General features: G+C 37.6%; 1 protein-coding gene across 1 annotated transcript in view; it reads left to right on the top strand.

The window, feature by feature from the left end:
- Positions 1 to 18,685, top strand: part of LOC106673880 (protein CYR61) — a 310,348-nt gene that overhangs the window by 287,409 nt on the left and 4,254 nt on the right. The gene's annotated exons all lie outside the window — the stretch shown is intronic.

The following is an 18,685-nucleotide window of genomic DNA, read 5'->3' as shown; positions in this document are numbered from 1 at the left end:
CACCTAATCCTTAATTCAAAACAATTATAAAGGACTTTTTACGGAATTTAAAATGGTTATTGAGTCTCATTTGAATTCTGAAGCAATAAACAGTTTAATTTCCACCTTTGTTTTGTTAATTTCAATTTTTAAAGTTAAAATGCCACTTAGTGCTGAGGATGTTGCGCGTCGTGTGGCACTTAATTGATGATGGACGTTCTATCAGGTATCCGGCTATTGCCATCGGAGTTCCCTACGAAACTTAGATGTTTTCGAGAAACTGGGTCCTACCATACAAGGCGCGGTTCTGGACGCCCTAGGGTAACAGAACCACAGGATGACCGTTTTTTGACTGTGAGAATTGTGCGAAACAGGCACCTCACTATTGTTCAAGCAATTCATCCAGCTTCAGGAAGTTCGAGGTGTCCAAAATTTCTGAAAGCACTGCTCGAATAAGAATTAATCAGTATGAATGCCTTTTCGCCCCGTAAGAGGACCAGAATCGACCAGAACATACAGAATTGCATAGCTCGCATTTGCTCGAGAACACAGCCATTGGTGTTTGGACGATTGGTCTACTGCACTTTTTACAAATGAGTATAAATAGGCTCTACGATCTCTAGATGGGCGTGAAAGAGTGTGGAGAAGGCGAAATGAAAGGTACGAAGCCTGTAATTTTTCCCAGAGCCAACCTTTTCAACGTTGATGTGTCAATGGACACCACGCTCAGTGATGGTGTCAATGGACAGTCGCACATAGTTGGCTGTTGTTCGTGGAGGGTCTTTCACGGCCACTCGCTATGTGGATGGAATTTGGAAACATCATGCGTCGCCTACCTTCGAAGAAATCAGCGACAATCCTATTCTAATACATGGTAATGCCCGTCCATATGTCGCTCGTATTGTACAAACAGTACAAAGTACAAACGTTCAACAGCTTAACAGGTCTTAGCCAGACCATTCCGTTCTCCATACTTGAACAACATCGAACATTTATGGGATAACATCAAAAGACGAATAAGAGCACGTCCATCATTTCCTGATACACTCCACGATCTTGAAAGGTCTCATCGTGTAGAATGGGCTAACCTCCAGCAAAAAGACGTTTCCAGACTGGTAGAAAGTATGCCGAGGCGTCTTCGAGATATAAATAATTCAAGAGGAGGAAATACGCGATATTGAAATGTTGATTAAATTCTTAAAACAAAATTTTATCTGTCCGTTTTTTTTACATTTTTTTTATTTTCCTTAGCAATTTACATTTTTTTACTTTTTTGGACAAAGTCTCATATACATATATATACAAAATAAATTCAATTTATAAATAGAATTGTAACAATATATAAAATATAACAACATAAAAGCAAAACGATATAAAAAAATTACTCGAGTTTTAAGTAATATTGTATATAAAGTAGGAAAGTAAGTAAAAACCATGATTCATATAAATTTACTTAAAAAAGATCCCACGTGTCATTGTATATTAACTGTAGAAACGAATAGTTAAATTATTATAAGATATTTATTATGTTATATACATAAATTTAGAAAATAATTACTTATCAAAATTATATGGATTGACAAAGTAAAAATAATAAACTATTCCTTTTTTTCTGATATTATAATTTTTCTTTTATATACGGGCATCAAACTAAATAGCAAAAATATTGATTACTGATGTAGAAGTAAATATTTAATAAAGTGAAATTGTTTAACGAAATTATTAAATAATAAGAAAAAATTCAGTTGAGGAAATTTATTGCCCATGTTCATAATTTGGATTTACACCCAGAATTGTCACTCCACGATGTGCTGACCCGAGGGTCAATACCTCATGGGATTTCACCTCACTTCAATTATTCAATACAAATGTTTGCTATATATCAAATATATATTAGCGTGTATTTAATACAAGTTAAATTTATATTAATTATTGTGGAAAGTATGGTTGTGTTGAAAAATTACTGATCCGGAGGTCGTGGGTTGGAATCCGGCTCGTGATACTAATTTTTTAAATCAACCATACTTGGCATAATAACTAAAATAAATTTGACCTACAAATCTTTCTATAATATGAAAAACGTTTTGGCTGAAGTGTGAGAGAGAGGACCTAATATGGTTTTGGTGGTGTGCAGAAAGAAAAATAAATAATAGTTAAATTCACTAATTTCGTGGTCCGCTTGGCCAATTAATGTATTACAATTAATTAAGGTTTTTAGTTGAGATAAAAAAGTCAATGGCACGAGCGGGATTCGAACCCACGATCTTCGGCTTGATACGCCGCTGCTCTACCACTTGAACTAACGATACCTCGATCCACTCGGACACCAACTTGAAAAATGGCAAAAAGGAGGGAAAATTCAAAAGGTGCTGTTGAGGCTCAAGTGGCAGAGCAGCGGCGTATCTAGCCGAAGATCTTGGGTTCGAATCCCGCTCGTGCCATTGACTTTTTTATCTCAACTAAAACCTTAATTAATTGTAATAAATAATAATAAACGTTTTAATAGAATTTTTCATTTCACTCACTGTTTTCTCTGTTTAAACTTTAAGAAACCACAGCACACCATTGTCATCATCAACATTTGTCTGAGAGGAACGTTCTTTCTACAAAATAATCCTAATTTGAAATTTATGAGCAATTGCTATCAGTACTTACTTTAATCCAAAAGTTAGGTACTTTATGTGTTTTGTTCAGATTAATTGTGAAAGGTTTTCCGCGGGGACTCTTTTTTATAGTATTAAACAGCTATTTAAGACCAATCAAATTTTTAAAAAGTATAGCTAAAGACGGATTACAATTCTGGAATTTTTTTTCTTAAGTTCTCTTCCATCTCTCTCTCTCTCTCTCTCTCACTCTCACTCTCACTCTTTCTCTCTCTCTCACTCTCACTCTCTCTCTCTCTCTCTCTCTCTCTCTCTCTCTCTCTCTCTCTCTCTCTCTGTGTGTGTGAGAGAGAGAGAATAGATATTCAGTATTTCATTAGGCATTCGAGAGACAACATGTCCAAATCAAATTCCATTCAGACCTTTTCAGGCTAAACGTAAGCCGTTTAATCAGCCCTCCTGAGGGCTAAGCCCGACTAAAATTGAAGTAACTGCCGACAGAAACAGAAACTGTCTATTTATGGCACTGTCTTCGTGCATTTACAAACGGGAAGATTTTATGGAAAGCGTTTGGCTCCATGATTGGCTCCAATCGTCGGCCGTGATGTTTCCGAATGGTAACAGTATTGCAATTTCATTGTAGGCTCAGATCTTTATGATACGATCGTTAAATGTATGAATATTTGAAGTTAATGAAAAGATAAACGGTAACCATGGTGGCCAAGTCGAATTTGTCGTCGCCACGCGAGTCTACAACATGCGTTTCAACATTTATGGGGATGGGAATATAAACACTATCGGTAAATACAGCCTTCAGCAACTCAAACTGTCCAGGCACACCGGATGGAGGTTTCATTGAAGTCTCAGATTGGCTATTAGATATCAGAAGTAATATCATAAAAAAAATTGAAACCCCCGGGGAATGTTATGCGATAATTTCATTGAAGAGTTTTATCCATTAGATTTATCCGAGAAAGAAATGAGTAATAGAGCTATATCGGTAGAAATGATGAAGTGAAAAAATTAATCATCTTTGTGAAACGACAACCAGGGGAAATTGTTAAATGTGTTTCCATAGATCATCCTGAGTCACCATCTCTGGTGACAAAGGCGACAATGAAAACCTAAGTTTACAATATCCCATTGAATATTTATAATCAATGACACGGGGCTTTCTGCAGACTTAAAAGCGGAATGTATAATTATGCTATTGAGAAATTTATGCATAGGAGACGGTTTGTGTAACGGGACCGGTTTGATAGTAAGAAAAATTGATAGGACGATACAACACTGCAAAATATTAACTGGGAATAAGTAGGGAGATGTTGTGCACATCCCTCGATTAAATAAGAATAAATTGATTTTAGTATAATTTAAAGTCAAGTTGGAAGAACAAAGCCTAAACTGCATAAGCGCCCAGCTTAAATTATAAACAAATAGAGGAAGTATCAATTAGCACAGTAATGTTTGCTGTAAGATGTTGCGCAGATGCATAATGTTAACTGTTTTAGATATGGTTTATACAAACAAACCGATAGATCGGTTAAGTCGTTGGCCCACCTCCAACGTTTCCTGTCCCAGGATTTCCTTTTTACACGACCTAAAACCCCATTACACTCCTATTCACCTCCTTACAAATACCCAACTGGGAATTTCATTTAGTCTCTCTTATCTCGACCATTTTAAAGGCTCTCAGTTACTTTATTAGTCAGGGCTCCTTCCAGGCCTTACATATCCGAACTCGGAGTGAATTCGACCGTTATCGGTCAGACATTTTAGAGGGGAACCTTTTACAAGGCCTCCACCTTTCAAGAATCAATTTAGGCTCTTTTCCCTCGGCCCACCCCGGAAAGAATTCAGGTCGGGTAATCCATTTAGGCGGATCCTAGGGTCCGGCCGACGTTAAATTAAGAGCGGATCTAATTATTTTTTAAATTCTGTTAACGAACCGTTCACTAAGAGCTTTTTTTGTAAAAAATAGGAGCCAACTTTGTCGACCCTGTAAACGGATTCCAACGAAACGGCCATTTTTTTGAGACTTTATAATTTAAAATGGGTTAAGGCCACCAACAACCATTCTACACGTGTGCCGTCACATTCTATCAACATCATCATGAAAGAACGTGAAAAGTAAAAATCGATAATCATTATCCAGATCTGATGGATCGCACCAAAGTTACAAACAAATCCACCCTTGAAAAGAGCCAATTTATCAAGCGAATAAAAATATGAAATAACGTAAGTTTTTATTACACAGACTTCCTTATAAGACTTAATTAATCATATTAAATTTTTGAGAAAAAAACGTCCAAAGAAACCAAATCCACCCTTGAAAAGAGCCAATTTATCAAACGAATAAAAATATCAAATAACATAAGTTTTTATTAGACAGACTTCCTTATAAGACTTAATNTGAGAAAAAAACTGTCCAAAGAAACCAAATCCACCCTTGAAAACAGCCAACTTATCAAACGAATAAATAATATCAAATAACGTAAGTTTTTATTACATAGGCTTTCTTATAAGACTTAATTCAACATATAAATTATTAGATAAATCCAAACCCTTCATTTATAGTAGTCTGCTCACCACTACATGCCTGATAGAATAGAAATCTTTTAAATTAACCACTTATAAGTGAACTTTTATATCACAATGCTTTAAGTAAAAGTCTATTCGTAGTAAACTACCCGTTCGGTGTCGAGAACGAGTGAATAAAACGAAAGATAGTTGTAGTTGACACCTTGAGGTACAAATGAGAGGCTAGTACATCGACTTACTTTTTATATCAAAGCAGAGAGTCAATAGATCAAGACGCCCAAAAGGCTCGAAAAATACCCGTGAAAGACCCAGAAAAAGAAGTACAACCACGCAGAGGACCAGCGATGACCTCAGCTATTTGTTAGCCCCAAACCTTTCTACATTTTTTCATTACTGTATTATAGTACTTCATAAGACATAATAAAAAACTGTACAATAAATTATTTACCATTTAAAATAGTGATAAATTCGGTATAAGTTACTACAGCCCCAATTATGGTGATATATTATCAACAAAATCTAACTAATTTGCTCCGGTCAGACCATCCTTCATCCCCGGTTTTATCTAATTTGAATACAATAAGGGTTATAATCACAGACCGGACTTTTATGCAGTAAAAATTGCCAAAACATGCCATAAAATATGCAGTTGAAAGCCCGGAAATATACAATAATATGCAGAAGTAATGCGTTAAAATATGCTATGATATGCAGTAAACCAGGTTTTTTACTATCTTTTTTATCGAGTGTATTTCAGCTACGAGGTTATTTGAACCCTCGGGTGAAGATACAAAAAAAGTATGTCGGGTTCGAACCCGGGACCTTTACTTTACAGTGATGAGCGCCGTATCAACGCAAACTTTAAGGCCACCGACGCCCCTTACATTTATTTCCATTTAACAAAAATATTTTCTCACTTATATAATTAAATTATATATTTTAAACTAATTGAGTATAATTAATGTTAATAAACAAACTCTAAATTGTCTTCCGTGAAATAGGGCCTACGGTCACTAAAAATTTGTGAGATTTTACGTAAAAATCCTTCAAATATGCGATATTGTTCAAATATGCAATTTTATGCGATATTCATCAAATTTGCAAAAATATGCTCTATAAAATTTAACCTACAGCTTCCTATATACATCATTCGGATAGATAATTAAAACAAAATATGCTACTGCATAAAAATCCAGTCTCTAGTTATAATACATTATTAGGCATGACATGGTGAATATACAAGCAGTTGATTTTCTTAGTGTGGGAGTTTATAGAGGGGTTGAAGAATTTAGTAAAACGTGGAAGAAAAATTTCTATTGACTAGTCTTCGTAACTTACATTAGTGTGAATGCGAGCTACCATATAAAGCCCCGCACCCCATCATCATATTGGCGGTATTCTCGATAGGGTTGAAAATATCGGCGACCCGATATAGAGCCTGACACTTAGGTTTTCGTCTTTGTATAAATGTCAGCCTTCCGGTAAATATATACACTGCCCTTCAACAAAAAACCGACCACCTGGTTTTAGCTCGAAAAAATGGCCAGCTTTGAAAAAGCACATTTTCTCAGACTTTTATGACACAGACCTGCTCTAGGTCTCATTTTTTAGAAAATTGTATGTTGAACAAGATGGCTTTCTAAATGTTTTCCTAGCTTAAACGCTTCGAGGTTACGGATTGAAAAGTCGTTTAAGCAGTTTTAAATTTGGAAAAAAACCGACACTCTTCCCCGATTTTCAAAAATTCATAAATTTTCAACCGTTTTTCACAAATTTTACAGTCTAAGACTTATGTTCCGAGGATTTTTTCAAAAAAGTAAACAGAGAAGCGACAATTCTTACTTTTTCTCACTTTGACCTTTTGGAATGGGGAATACTTCTGCTGTCGATAACCACTTGTTCACCTCATCACGGAAATTCAACTTTTCCTTCCCATTTCATAGGTGTTGTGGCAGATTGGCTTCGAATAACATATTGAAACAATAGATTTATGTATGTTAAAATCGGGAGAGAGAGTTTTTAGCCCAAAAATCGCGAATAAGTCGAAAACAGTTGAGAAATCGGGCAAATCTTATTAAAATTTCCTATCGATTGTTGTAGGGCTCTTCTCCAGGAAAATTTCTTGGCTACACAGCTCAATATGGAGTTTTTGTAAAAAGTGCAAAAATTAACTCGTTCCTGAATTTTTGAATTTAATGATGAATGACTGATGCTAGGAAAACATTTATAAAACGATCTTGTTTTTTCTAAAAAAACGAGACCTAGGGCAGGCCTGGGACTTACAAGGCTGAGAAAATATGCATTTTCAAATTTGGTCATTTTTTCGTGTAAAAACGAGGTGGTCGGTTTTTTTTATGGGCATTTTATTATTGAAGAGGGATGAGAAGTTTTACTGGAACTTTGTTTCTCTTCATCAGTGGCGTGTGTTCACCATATCGACAAATTTACATATTCCATCAAAGTTCAAACTAAACGGGAATGAATTTTATGAAAATTTAAAACTGCTTAAACGACTTCTCAATCCGAAACCTCGAGGCGTTTAACATTTTGAGACTGAAGCTAGGAAAACATTTATAAAGCAATCTTGTTCAGCGTAAAATTTTCTAAAAAAATTAGGACTAGGGCAGGCCTGGGATTTACAAGGCTGAGAAAATATGCATTTTCAAATTTGGCCATTTTTTCGTGCAAAAACCAGGTGGTCGGTTGTGTTTTTTATGGGCAGTGTAGTATTGAAGAGGGCTGAGAAGTTTTAGGGGACTTTATCTCTCTTCATCAGTGGCGTGTGATTCTGTTCACCATATCGACAAATTTACATAGTCCATCAAAGTTCAAACTAAACGGGAATGAATTTGATGAAAATTTAAAACTGCTTAAGCGACTTTTCAATCCGAAACCTCGACGCGCTTAACATTGGCCGAATTAATCGGAAACAATACGAGCGCAGTTCCACGTTCGGTGTAACAATCCGAAACGAGGGTCGTTTGTAAGCTTCAATATTTCTTGATTTAGGGGGACAGAGTGAGAGATGTGATTTATCACAATTGATATTCTCGTATTGATGAGATACGCTCTGCTGTACGTGACTACTTTTGGTCCTTCCTTTTCTCAGCTCTCTTCGCTCTCTACTTCGACGTTTATTGATTGACGATTTTTCAAATAATGGAGCGAAACTTTGATGTTTCACCTACAGAACGTTTTTAAAGAAAAACATAAAATTCACAATTACAACAAATAGAAAGGACTTTTGTGAGACGAAACATTCAGTATTTGACTCTTGATTTGGGTAGAGGCCAAGTGAAGAGTGAACTAGATAGATAAGATAGAAAAAAGTGTTTATTGAACTTTTTACAAAAGAAAAAATATAACAAAAAATAACTAAACACATAAGGGCAGACTATATACCGCGTAACTTTTGTGTAAGTTGAGTGATCAACATCGTGCGTCCTCAAACAGTTATCTTCTTTGGAAAGACCTAGACCACTCTAAGGCAAGTTCAAGAAACTCGTTCTCTGAAAGTCCCTGCTCTACGATGGCTTCTTAAACTTAGATGAGAGACTTTCTAAATTCTGTGCCATGGAAGGAAGACGACGGAAATTGCTTCTGTTCGCTCTGCAACCTAAGAGTAAAGGAGGATATTTTTAATTTTTTTGCCCAGTCCCATTTTGTCAGAACTCCGAATCCTGTATCTAGGACACAGATGAGCATTTTCCAGGTGTTAAGTGCTTGATCTATTAAACTTCATAGAAGTTAAAAAAAACGTAGGTTGGGTTCTACGCACGTCATATCTGGCAATATAAGTGGAGTTTAGTAAAGATTAGTAATTACTTTATTTCAGTTCACTTTTCTTTATACACTGACAGATTAATATTAATCAAAGTTTCACGTTTTTTAACGTTTAATAATTTAGTCTTTGTCTCAAAAAGTTTAAAAAATGTAAATGGCTAAAGAAATCGAAAATTAAAAAACAGACCGACAGGTAAAATTTGTTTTAGATTTTTCATTGACATTTCAACATCGCGTATTTCCTCCTCTTCCCTTCATTACATATCGAAGACGCATCGGCATACTTTCTACCAATCTGGACATGTCTCTTTGCTGGAGGTTAGCCCATTCTTCACAAAGAGTCCTTTGAAGATTCGTATCAGGAAGTGATGGACTTTGTTCTCTTTGAGGTTATCCCATAAATGTTCGATGTGGTTCAAATCTGGAGAACGGGCTGGCCAGGCCAAGACCCTGATGTGGTGCTGTTGAAGGTACATTTGTACTATGCTATCAACATGCGGTCGATGCATTAGTTAGAATAGGTTTGTCGCTGATTTCATCGAGGATAGGGAACGCATGATGTTCCAAAATTGCATTCACATAGTGAGTGGCCTTCGAAGACCCTCCACGAACGACAACCAACTCTGTGCGACTCTCCATTGAAATTCCCGCCCACACCATCACTGAGCTGCTTTGAAAAAGGTTGGCTCTGGGAAAAATTACAGGCTTCGTACCGTTCATTTCGCCTTCTCCACACTAGTTCACGCCCATCTGGAGATCGACGAGCAAATCTACACTCAACTGTAAAAAGTACAGCAGACGAATGGCTGTGTTCTCGAGCAAATGTGAGCTGTGCATTCTGTGTATCCTGGTCAAATCTGGTCTTCTTACTGGGCGAAAAGCCATGAGCCCACACTGATTTAATCTGCTTCGAGCAGTGCGTTCAGAAATTTGGACACCTCAAACTTCTGGAGCTGATGAATCGCTTGAACAACAGTAAGGTGCCGGTTTCGCAAAATTCTCACAGTCAAAACTCGGTTATCCTGTGGTTCTGTTACCCTAGGGTGTCCAGAGCCGCGCTTTCTATGGAAGGACCCAGTTTCTCGAAAACGTCTAAGTTTCGCAGGAAACTCCGATGGCAATAGCCGGATACCTGATAGAACGTCCATCATCAATCAAGTGCCACACGACGCGCAACATCCTCAGCACTAAGTGGCATTTTAACTTTAAAAATTGAAATTAACAAAACAAAGATGGAAATTAAACTGTTTATTGCTTCAGAATTCAAATGAGCCTCAATAACCATTTTAAATTCCGTAAAAAGTCCTTTATACTTGTTTTGAATTAAGGATTAAGTGTGTTTACCTCTAATTGATATTACCAATTTAAAATATAGCATAAATAAATATTTATTGGTAAAAACAATGAGACAAATTAAGGGCAGAATTTTCTTTTATCAAGAAAATGGAAAGAAAAATCAATTGGGAGGAACTTTTCGCCTGTCAGTGTATTTAAAATTATACGGTGATAACGCTGATTCAATCTGCGACTGTTTGTTTTTAAAATGAAATTCCAATAATCATTTATTTAATCGTAAGGTGAGTTTTCAGTATCGTTCTAAATTTGTTAAACTAGTGGCTTGTAGGGGGCCCAGTTTATAGTCGGGATCACGGAACAATATGATTTATGAGCATAGGGAAACGGATTGCGAATAGCAAGTCGAGAGCAAGCAACTTTAACATTGTTGGTCGTTCATGATTCTTTGTCGATTAGTCGTTTTGTTTTCTCATCTGTTATAGTTCTGTTTTTCGAGTCCCATCCTGGCCCACCACAGGGACAGATCTGTTACAACATGGAATCACAATGAAAGCTTAAAACAGAAATTGGACCGCTTTGATGATAGTGCACAACGACCTATCGATGACCTGGCGGTTCTTTTGAAGAATGAAAACATCAGCTATTTCTTAAGCTGAAGGTTTGTTAAAGCTATGCACATCCATCGGTACAGTATCAGCAAAACGCAAGTTTTGAAAGTTAAAACTTTTGCCTTGCATTGTTTCGCCTGCACTCCTTTATACTTCAGCATAAGGGTACTAGCCAAAATCATCCACTTCGGTGTTTCGGTGGACAGTATCCTTTTTTACATACCTTTCGCTCATAGGGTGATGGAGTACTGAATATTCCTTTATCTCTCATCACTCATATAGACACCAATCAATATCTGATTAAGGGTCGATGAGGTACTCGATTTTCCGCCATCGACCCTCTGCTTTATTCACTACATAACATTCTCACGGAACAATTAAATCTATCACATAAAACATGAAATTTATTGTATACAAAATAGAAAATAGAATTACCCTCAGTAAACAAAAAGATCTATGTACACAGAATTACCCCAGTTTCCTCGAGAAATCGGATTAGAGGATCCGAAGATTCGATGCCGTGCTCGTAGTAGTAATACTCGCTCCCAATTTGAAGTCTAAAGGGATGACACCCTTCATTTATGTACGACACATTGAGTAACCTTCTCTGCATCAGGCACATACGCGCATGGCCAATTCTGAGGCGGGTTAGGATGATCCTTCTGCGCTTTAGATGCTTTGCTACTAATTGTGTGAATCTACTAATTGTGCTCTTAAAGAACAATAGCTTCTCGGACGACCCAGTCCATTGACACTGCCACATTTTCTTTACCGAATTCTTTATTGCTCGTTTAACGTAATCGGGTCGGATCGCGATGTTAAGTTCTGGCAGTGTGAGCCATGCTGGAGTTCGACGACTCGTCTGCACTTTCTTTGCCTGCCAGCTCGATGTATCCAGGTACCCTGATAAATAGTAATTATTAGTATTATCCGTAGAATATTTGAAAATAGAATTGTTGTTAATTTTTCCAGAAAATTAGTTGGTTGAACGGGCTACAAGTATCACTTTTTTCCATACTCATTTTATGAGGATAAAGTGAAAAGTGCTCATGGAAATAAACGAAACAATACGTCCGAAAGTTTCTTCACGTTTGCACGATCTAGTTTCAATTTCAACTCCTGGCCCGCAGTAATTGGACGAATGTTTTCGTTATTCACCAGGCGCCGACGATGAAATAAACGGCAGAAGTTGTGAATTCGAGCGGACTTGCTCTTGTTAGACTTAAACTCGAAGCTAATTCGATTCATTCCAATGTGTACATCGGATCTATAATCCATTTACACGGCTTTAAACCAGACACGAGGTTAAATTATAACAATCTAGGAGGATGGAAGGTAGGTCGATAAGGGCCAACGATTAACCGATGTTCTACAAATTGCAGCATTAGAAAATCGAAATAGTTTGTATTATAAATTTATTACATAATTAGGAAGGATGAAATAAAAGAAAGAACAAGAGCTAACAAGGGTTAGAGTAGTGAAGAGACAATGAAAGGGTCTATAACCTTCTATAGATAAAACCCAAAAACTAACTAAAGAACTTAAAAGAACTATAAAATAAAAATAAAAGCTGAAACTACACTATAAACAGTACATTACGCACATATTGATCACAAGTATATAAATTACAAACAGACCTGAACTTCTTACTTAACATTCACTGCAGAAACTGAACACGACAGTATCAGGCAATGCAGAGGTGATGAGTAAAACCATTCTTTTCTATTGGCAATATAAAACTACTAGACTTATCAAGCTCAATTTACAAAAAGTTAAAACAAATTCCTGTATACGAGCTGACTCAACGACCCACATAGAAACAATATGGCTGCATGCAAATACGTGATGAACAAACAAAAATATCTTAATTAAGCAAAAGTCAAATTTTATTCACGCAATATTCTTGCAGTTTAGCTTTCTATTTATACGTGAAACACACGGAAGTCTTACACGAATTGTGTAAGACTACACAATCCTTGCACCAGTGGTTTCTTCATCAGAAAACAGTCGAAGATATATTGCTGGTATATAGTAAGGTATGTGCCCTGAGGGAACTATGGAACACAGACAATCCAAGAATCTTCTAACCAATTTTGGAAGGAAAGAAATTACAGAAGGTGTCAAGGGAAGCAGGAATAAACTGCGAATCCTAATAGGATTCCTAACAGGACATTGCAAGTTATATGGACACTTAAAGAAGATTGGAATAATCCAAGATGGCACATGCAGATTCTGCAAAGAGGCAGAAGAGACACCAACACATTTACTAACAAACTGCGGAGCTACACTAGCCCGCAGGAGGAAATGTTTTAGGATGTATAATGTGGCCATAGAAGAGCTTCAACCACTGAACACGGGCCTATTAAGCAAGTTTCTTGATGAAATAGGACTCACCGATGAGCTTTAGGCAGAGCATGGGGGATAAAATAGCTCTTAAAGGGCGCAGTATACTATACCCTGAAATTACATCTTCATCTAAGGTATGTGCCATATACAAGCCCTAAACTTTTCCTTGGATTACAGTAACAAACTTAGAATCCCCAATCACAGAATGAATCCCAAGCAGACAAACGGAGAAGTGGATAAACTCTAGAATGCTAGACACAGTATATTTATGTTAAAATGACCCTCACGAAGACTGGTAAACTCGTTGCTGCGTTAAAGAGTGCTAAACTCAGAGGAGTGATAGGAGAGCCATTGAGATCTGCGAAAATATCTACATCATTACATTCAATGATGACGCCATTTGTAAGTTATGAAATTAGGAGGAAGAAATAGCTACCCATATCATCTTCGAATGAGAAGCAACCGCTCCATGACATAACCTGGGATACAAAGTAAACCCAGGGAAAAGAATTGTAGCAACAACATCCGTGACCTAGTACTCCATAGGAGTTTAAGTCGATTTGATTGAACTAAGTAACTAGGGAAGTACAGTAAGCCAGAAGTGTTTAACAAAAAAAAACCCAACTTACTAGAATCCATATTCATCGTCATCAATAACTGGCAAATTTGAATCAAAAATGTCCATAAAACTGTCCATTTTTATTAATTCTCTCAAATTCCGAGGCAAATTTAGTCAAATGCTTCTTAAAGATCAAGTCTTATTGAATCTTCCTCAATGTCCAAGGTGCAATCAGTAATGGAATGGAGTTGCTGTATACAAGATTTGCTTTGCTCTGAGTTTCGGACAACTTGAACTGTTCAGTCGAAAGTTCCTTGATACCCTCAAGTAACGAAGGAAGAAGGACGGCAGGTAAGCAGAATCGTACTGCTTCTCTTACGAGGATTGGAGCAACCAGGAGACAGGGTGTTTCTGGGTTTAGGAGGTTGGAAGGCTGGGTAATTACTTCATCTGCACACAAATGGGTCCGAAACCACTTCCGGTCAGTGCCTGGTATGGCAATGGTATGGCAAAAAGGATACTAAGAAGTGGGGTTTGCGCTCGCCAGGCACTGCAGTCTTTTGACTTATTGTACCATCCTAAATAATTCTTTAGTTCAGTGCAATAGACTCAATCCTTTTCCTTAGAAGTATCAGGTCATTGACTGTTGCTGCTACAATTTGATTCCCTAAGCTTTTTCCATATGTTAGGTTAAATCTCCATTGAGCTGTTGCTTCGCATTCGAAGATGATATGGGTGGCTGATTCCTCCCCCTCATTACATAATCTGCAAATGGGATCATCGTTGTGTAGATGTTTTCTCAGATGCCAGTGTCCGGTTAGTAGTCCTACCACTCCTCTGAGTTTGGCACTCTCCAATTGCAGCAAGGCTTTTGCCAGGGTCAGTGCCAAGTAGCACCCATCAGATTACTACCTAAAATAGTAAGTACCACTGACCATAGAGAAGTACAAACTCATCCTACAAACAAAACGACATTTTAAAAACATAACCTAAACAAACAAAGGAAAGAGACGTACAAACTGACATAACAATTGAACAAAATTAAACTTAAAAAGGCACAAAAAACAACAAAATTGGAAATATTTAGAGTTAAGACTAATATTAACCCACAGAGAAAAAAAGCCTATATAGCAGGAAAATATTGAGAACAAATAGGACAGATTTACAAAAAAAACACCTGAAGTTCAACAAAAAGACAGCCGTCAAAATTTGTACGATACAAATACACGAAGAAGAAACAATCAAAACACTTTAAAAAAAACAACGGTATATTATAGAAATAACGAAAAAAACAATTAAATCAAAGGCACACACAAAACATGACGACACCTCGAAAACGGACAAAATATACATATAAAAAGGGACTTAATTATTCCAATTATTAATTGGCGAGCGACTTATAATTATTTATTGCATAATTAATTCAAATTAGAGATAAAAACAAACTAACGACTCCCCTCTCCTAAAAACATAAGGAACACTCAACAATACACAAACAAAAAGACAGACACAAATAGCATGTGTCAATTAGGGATAACGACAGTAAATCAAATAAAGCAACTCACCTAGCATAAAACCACCACGATAAAAATATTTTTCGTTCTGTCAGCAAATCAAAAAAGCATTCCTTACAATCATTTCATTCCCGTGAACAAAATATACGCTTTAGGGTCAAGCATGATGAAATATAACAAAAACTTTTCTCAATGTGCGCTTAAGAAGAACTTAGGTTTTTCATCTTGTTTAATCTTTGAAAGTTCAGATTTTTTAAACGCCAGGCTTTTAAACTTTCGCCGTTGACAAATTGTGATCATTGCCGAATTACGTTTATGGCATCATCGAGATTGCAACCCCGTGATATATGCAGATCTTTAAAAAGCAATGATTAAACTTAGATATTTGTTGAGAAGAAACAGTTATAAATCATCTTCTATCTGGCGAAAGGATCTTTGAACCATTAAATCACGTCCTGAGGATACATCGGGGTAATTACCAACCTAGATTAATCGGTCGCCCGACAAATATTCAAGTCTTAACTTATTTAACAAAAAAAACCTCATTTTACACTGGAACTTTTCCCCCCAAGTAATAAGGAAGGATTCCGCCGGACCACTAGTTAAAATCTATTGTGGCAATTTTGGGGAATTCGGTACTTAAAACATTCTTTAGGTCACGCCCATAAGATGCGATCCAGGGAGGGTCGGGACAGTACTTTTTTCATCTTCTATCTTACTGAATTTAAGTCCAGAATTAGCAAATGTTTAACACACCTGGAAGGCCGAGGCTTTTCTTCTGCCAACTAATTAGTTGACTTAACAAAAAACGTTTTAATTATAGGAGCAAACAAAAACTGAATTAACATCAGAAGACTGAATAAACTATGGTTGTACATACACACAGGAAATATATTTGTTTTAGGGTTTTAGGACGGTTAACTTTTTTTTCTTTTTCCGAAATCAAAACAATTTACACAAACTCAGACAAAGTATACTAAAATTGGTGTGTTTTAAATTCTTTCAAATTGATATTTGAAAAGGAAGAAGTTTGGGAACGCCAAATTATACAGCAACTCTTAAAATTAATGAAAAGTCTACTTGACCGAAATATGTATATAACATTCCTCAGTATATATAGGGGTATATATAGGGATAAGGATAGGGAAAAAAGAGGCGGCCACAAGGTCTTCTGAGCCTCGATCTGAATAGATCTATTGTCTTCCCTTGTTATTTATAACTCACTGGCTAGCTTCAGGTTTTTAATCAGCCTCTATACCTTTGCCAGCGGTTCCTTGGTGAAGGATCTTGATTGTGGTTTTTCCTGTCCTAGATGCAAGAACCTGCACCTACATAGACCTTCACAGAAACATAGAATGTATTCCGCAGCTCCTCCTCTTCCTGGCAGTATCTGCACAGTGTTTCTTCTGTCTGTACCCCCATCCGGTGCATGTGCCTTGTGCAGTGCCCTGTCAGGAATCCAACCAGAATCCTAATTCGGTTGCGGTTCCTTCCAGTAATTCTTCTGTAAGTTTTGCGGATGGTTCATCTATGAATCTCTTCGCGTGCCTCATACCTGAGGTATAGTTCCACCAGATTTTGGACTCATTAAGGATCCATTTAAAGATGTATCCTTTTTTGTGGCAGGATGCTAAGCCTCAGTAGGATTCAGGACCCAGAGGGTCCATGTTGGCCCCCTTTTTGGCCCACGTATCAACCTTTTCGTTGCCTCTATGCCCCGAATGTCCAGGGGCCCATGCCAGGGTCAGGTCATAGGTGTCGCTGACTTCCATCAGGGCCTCCATGCATTTCCAAATACTCTTTGTCTTCGCCTCGCATGAAGGCCCTAAGTGCTGCCTGACTGTCAGAGAAAATGGCTTCTTCTTGTATTCCTAGCCTTTTTATTTCTCTGACGCGTTGCCCAATCGCTATGATTTCAGACTGAAAAACTGTAGCATATTTACCTAGGTTTACCGACAGTTTGGTCTTTGGGTTCATCCCGAAGACTCCTGCTCCCGCACCCTGTCGGTTTAAGGACTGCCAGTATACCAGTAGGAATTTGCCTTTAGCGGTGTTCCTTTGGCCCATTCTTCCCGTTCTGGTATCAGTACTTTTTAGTAAAATCGTACTTTGGAGTAGTGGCATCAATTGGCATGCCTAGAATGGCGTCTGCCTGTATCTCCTCTCTCAGTTTCCATTGTTTATTTACATGGCCTATCCTTGCAGATGATTGTCCGTTTATGGCTGCTGCTTTGCTTATCCTCGGATTAAAATATGCAGTGGTGGGAGGTTTAACAACACTTCCAGAGCCGCAGTTGGCGTTGTACTCATGGTTCCAGTGACACTGAGACAGGCTTGTCTTTGGATGCCATCAATATGTCAACATTGGTCTTAGGACGCATATACTGAAACAAATGAAGGTATCATACCTCCTAGCCAATGATGAAGGTGACACGTTTAGAAAAACACCCCTGGTTAACATCGTGTGGTTGAAAGCTGAATACAAGAACTGAAGAAAACCTTTCCAAGCAGGGAAACGTCAAATAACTATATGCTAGTACATGCCTATATCAGCTCATTATGTTGTTATATGCTCATATACCGAGTGGTGCAGAAGGAATGCTTGATTTTCCTATTATTGAATGTTTACTAATATAATAAGCCACTACAACAAAGTGCCAATTGAAAGTTAAACCGTCAAGAATTTATTGAACGGCAGTTTGTTCGTTCGCCCGTCTTTTTATCTGTCTTTCTGTCCGTCTGCATACCCAACTAATCATCTCGTCGAAATTTGTCCTTATATACGAACGACACCGCTCTCCGTTCTCCGTCTCTAGCAACTGCTAAATCCGAGGAAGTTTGTTAGGAGATGCCAAGTCAGCGGGAAGTTTTGAAGATGCGTTGAAGATACTTTTGATACTCTGGGTATGTCGAGATCAGAGGATAGTGAAGTTTTCCAGCCGTTTATCTAAATAGAACGAAAGACAACGCTTAGTTTGGTAGGTGTCAGAAGAAATCTAATATGTCCGATCCTTTAAAATAGGATAGCTATAAAGTAAGCCACTACAACAACTTACACTGTTACGGTCGAAACTTCGGCCGACAACAGTTGGTCCCGTCGCTCAGTGGAGAAGGGGGTGGGTGAAGGAGAGAGGTAGGGAATTGTTGAGGGCCACGGTATTTTTGGGAAGGGTAAATACCGAAACCCTAAGAGAAGAAAAGAAATATAGGTAAAGGAAGGAAGAAGAGAAAAAAATGAAACCAAAGGGGAAAAAAATAACTAACGGATTTTGGAATTGAACCCACAACTTTCGAGACCCAAGTCGGCGATCGTAACCACTGACCAAAGGCGCCGACTGAACCTCGACGCCCACGCTCGTGCTGCCGCCTGATGCTCTCATCTTCCACGCCAAAATTCAAGTTTACACAACTTAAAACTAACATTTTTTTCTCCGCACGCAGGCACAGGGGAAAAAA

Source organism: Cimex lectularius, unplaced genomic scaffold, assembly GCF_000648675.2.
Source record: "Cimex lectularius strain Harlan isolate CLEC.00 unplaced genomic scaffold, Clec_2.1 scaffold42, whole genome shotgun sequence".
NCBI lineage: Eukaryota > Metazoa > Arthropoda > Insecta > Hemiptera > Cimicidae > Cimex > Cimex lectularius.
Note: the sequence above shows the minus strand (reverse complement) of the source record. Positions and strands in the feature narration are given on the sequence as shown.